Source organism: Triticum dicoccoides, unplaced genomic scaffold (genome assembly GCF_002162155.2).
Source record: "Triticum dicoccoides isolate Atlit2015 ecotype Zavitan unplaced genomic scaffold, WEW_v2.0 scaffold11093, whole genome shotgun sequence".
Lineage (NCBI taxonomy): Eukaryota > Viridiplantae > Streptophyta > Magnoliopsida > Poales > Poaceae > Triticum > Triticum dicoccoides.
In genome coordinates this window covers 86,537-90,805 of record NW_021176669.1, presented here as the reverse complement: position 1 = coordinate 90,805, position 4,269 = coordinate 86,537, and the positions used below count along the sequence as shown (strand labels likewise).

The 4,269-nt window shown below is 42.1% G+C and overlaps 1 pseudogene; it reads left to right on the top strand.

Moving 5' to 3' along the window:
• Positions 1-2,519: 2,519 nt before the first annotated feature.
• The window catches only part of LOC119342954, a 36,990-nt pseudogene continuing 35,240 nt past the window's right edge, over positions 2,520-4,269 (top strand).

The following is a 4,269-nucleotide window of genomic DNA, read 5'->3' as shown; positions in this document are numbered from 1 at the left end:
TTTTTTTTATGTTTTTACTCTATGTTTTGCGCCTACATAGTAGGCTTTTTCAGATTTTATTACGTTTGTGCACTTCTTTTTACCTATTTTCTCCAGGATGCCATTTTCGGATGCCTTTGGGAGTTTAAGGAAACAACACCAAGAAATGGTGATGAAATCACGTCAATCAATGTTAGAGTCAATCACCATAAAAGAATAAGTATAAGGGATAATATAGGAATTGTGAGGAGGCAACTAGAGCACTTGACGGCACATGGTACAAGTGTGCACACTCGTACCGCGCTCATACCGTGTGTTGCTGCGCCGCCAGGCCAACTACTTCACCCCTGTGTGATCGGTTCAGGGAACATACGCCCAGCGACTCCAGAAACACATCGAGAACAGAGAACCCTAGCTTCTGGAAGGCATCCAGAGGAGGAATAAGCAAGGAAGTGATCTCCATCATGACCACCTCGTGCAAGGGTATGGTGACATCAAGCATCTTCACTGTAATCATCACGACTATCCATCTCCATCTCGTTGTTATACCGAACCCTTGTGGATCACTACGTGTATTACCCATTTGTTCCATCCATGTTTACTACCGCTATTCGTATGATGTTTGCCATCTCCAGGTGTGAGTAGTTCCCTTAGTTCTTGAGGATATGGATGAAGCTTCGTATGTATAGGAGATGAAACGTTAATAAGATTATGAGATTCTCTGTTGAATGTTTTGTTTAATAGCCTTCGTGAATTTTGTGAAGGGGCCCCACTCAGTAATTCTGCCGCAGGCCACGAAGCATATTACTATCATTGTAAAGGTCATGATATTGAGGTAATTTGAGGGTAAAAGCCTCTCTACCATGGCCATGATGGCGTTATCGTTCACCAGGTCACCGGCGATTTGCTCCTCCGCAATCCAGTGCTCCTCGGATGAGGCGCTGACACTCTGGAGTGGCGCTGACCGGCATGAATGCGAGGCAACTGCTTCACGCTGAAATGGGCGCGGGCGAGGAAGAGAATTTCGGATGAGACCGGGGTGTCCGACGTATGTGTGGCAGTGGTTTGGACGCTCAGAAAGCCCCTCGTCTTTCCGTTTGCAGAAAAAGAAGGCCCCGATCGATCAACAGATGGATAAAGTACCGCGTTGAAGACCGTCTGATCCACATGAATATTGGGAAATTTAAAGGTGGAGATGCACCATCATACATAGTACGTTTTTTTTTGCGGGACATACATAGTACGTTCTGTTGTGCGTGCATCGCTAGGTAGCTAGGCAACAACCGGTCGAAAACTCGCCCATCGGTAGACTTTTCCATGCCCCTCTCGACCAACCAAAACCCCCCTCCACCGGCCAGATCGAGACGTTCACGTGCCCGTGACTCGGCATCATTTGTGGTACTGCTACAGGAAGCAGAATGCTGGAATGTACGTATATGCATATACATTTTTTTTGTGAAAATATGCATATACATGTGTGGCTCTAGGACAGCAGGGACAAACTCAAAAACCGTGTGTTGTGTGCAGGATGTCATGATATTTGTCGTCAACATCACTACCCCACACACACACACACATCGTACGTACGCGCGCTCAGAGAAAGAGGAAACCGAGCAAACATGACGAACATGTTGCTCCTAAAAATATCAGAAGAATATATGTCTCTTATTTTTTAACAAGTCCTTATAAACACATCCATACAAAAAAAAAATCAAATTCTAGGGGATGCCGTAGTCTTCTTCATCTTGCATCCGTTGACGGCCTTTTTATTAGTATGTATATGCATACTTTGAGGTAAAAAAATACATACATATACTTTATCATAATTTCTTCACGCTAGTTGCTGCTCATAGCAAGATGCATGGTGTATGAGGATGCAAGTGTGGTCCCGCTAGACCCACAAAGCACGATGAATTAATTGATATACTACACTAAACAGTTTCAAATTTTCCTAACGAACAATCCGAATGCTGGAAGCTAAAAAGCAGGCCGGATCTTGGATCCAATGGTGTACCGGTCAAGCGAAGAATATAGTGAACATAGTGGATATTCGGCATGTGTGTTACTTGAAGATTCTCTTGTAGTAGTTAGTAAACTCTGCTTTATTCTTCTTAGTTGCATGTTTTGGCCTCTGGCCCTGACAGATTCTGTGAACTTGTTGGCTCATTTTCAGTGCAACCGGGAAGGCACTCCCTGTTACTCTAAAAAACATGCTTAGTGTGCATGCATGACGTGACGCGCGTGAGTGATGTGAGAAGTAATAAACTTGTCTTTGTCTACACTAAGTAAATGTGCATTACTTAAGGTACTACGACAAATTGACTTAGCATGGAGTATCTAGCTAGCTACTCCTAGTTCACTAGATAACAGACGTATGCTACAATCGTGCACGTTTAGTGAATTTTGCACATGACTCACCTGGGGCGAACAGTCCACTCCTCGGTGGAGGATGGATCGACCCAGCGGCACCCTCTGCTCTGCTCTCCTCTCCCTATAAATCTAGAGGGCATGTATGCATTGCTCCTCCATCAATCCAAAGACACAGCAGCAGCAACAGCTACTTGTTCATCCCATATCGTCCAAGCTAGTTAGTTACCCAGTTAGCTAGCTTAGTCGATCTGTAACACGGCACACTTAGCTAGCCAGCCACCATTGATTCAGCAACCGATGGCTGCTGCGCATGCCTTCTTCTCCTTCTCCTCGGTCGAGTCACTGCTCCATTCGGCTTCATGGGTAGCTGGAAATGGTGGCCGGAGCGGCCGCAACTGTAGCTTCTTCCGCCCTTCGCCTGTGATATGTCCCGGGCCGGAGCCTGCGTCCCATGAGCTGTCGGATGATTTTGACTTCCAGGTATTGAAGTATATATTGTTGTCGTACAAACAAAGAACATACATGGCAACAAAGGTACATGAATGCAATTTGAGAACATGCATGCTTATGTCTCTTTTGAATTAATTTGGGGATCAGTTTCATACATATTGGACGTAATGCCGAGACTAGTTCTCATCATAGATGCCTAGCCCTCAATATAAACGTCGCCTTCCACCAAAAGAATCTTTTAACCTGAGTTTAGAGATTCATTTTCTTTTCTTGGAAACAGTTTGGCATCTCAAGGTAACTTTGAATATCTTGTGGTCTGCTGGTTGTTCGTGCAACATCCTAGAATGACATCTACTCAGGAACCAAGGAGAGAGAGAAAATATGTGTACTTCATTCATAATCTAATGTCGTTTTTTTGAATCAGTACAATTTTCAAACTCTATCTTTGATTGTTGATTGTCATAAGATGTTAATAAAATACTACCTCCGTCCGAAAATACTTGTTGGAGAAATGGATGTATCTAGACGTATTTTAGTTTTTGATACATTCATTTTTATCTATTTCCCCCACAAGTATTTCCAGACAGAGGGTGTATAAACCTACCATACAATGAAAGTAGTTTTAATATGTTTTCATACATTGATAGTAAGATTTGGAGAAATTTGGGTTCATACTTCTTTAGGATGTCATAGATAGCAACATTAGCATGTACTGTCGGTCATGGAAAAACCAAAGGTACTTGAATGTAATTAGCATGCATGTTTATGTCATTTTTCTAATTACTTCGGGGGTTCGATTTCACACCTATCAGAGCTGATGTCACATTTGAGTCTCGCCATGGGTGTTCATTGTCAACATAAATATCGCATTCATCCAAAAAAAACTCTCTTAACTTCAATTTGGCAATTCGTGAATTGCTTAAGATAAGTTTGAATATTGTGTGTTGTGCTGGTAGTTTTATATATATCTTTGATGTTAATTTCGATAAGAAGTGAACAAAATATAAACCTACGGCATCACTGGTATTTGTATTGAAAAAAATTATTGTAAGAGCTATCACCCGGCCAGCCTGAGTATTTTATTCATATATTAATAGTCAAACTTGAAGAATTTAGGATGCATATTTTTTATCATGTCATCTACTTTCAAACTGAGATAATATATGGTATCTATTGCACTTCTGTAAACTCTATATTTTTTATAAAAGAAGTTTGCTCTCTCTACAACACTAGGAAAGCCTAAGGAATGTTCAAGCGTTGCTGCAACAACCTCCGAAGAGTAGAGGAGGCATGTTGACAACTATTGATCACCTAAAGCGCCTCTGCATCGACCACTATTTCCAAGACGAAATTGATACCATCATGGGCTCATGTGTGGATCTCATCCATAGTGATGATCTGCTTGATGCAACCCTTTCTTCGAGGATGATGAGGGAAGCTGGATATTATTTTTCGGCAGGTCAGTAACAT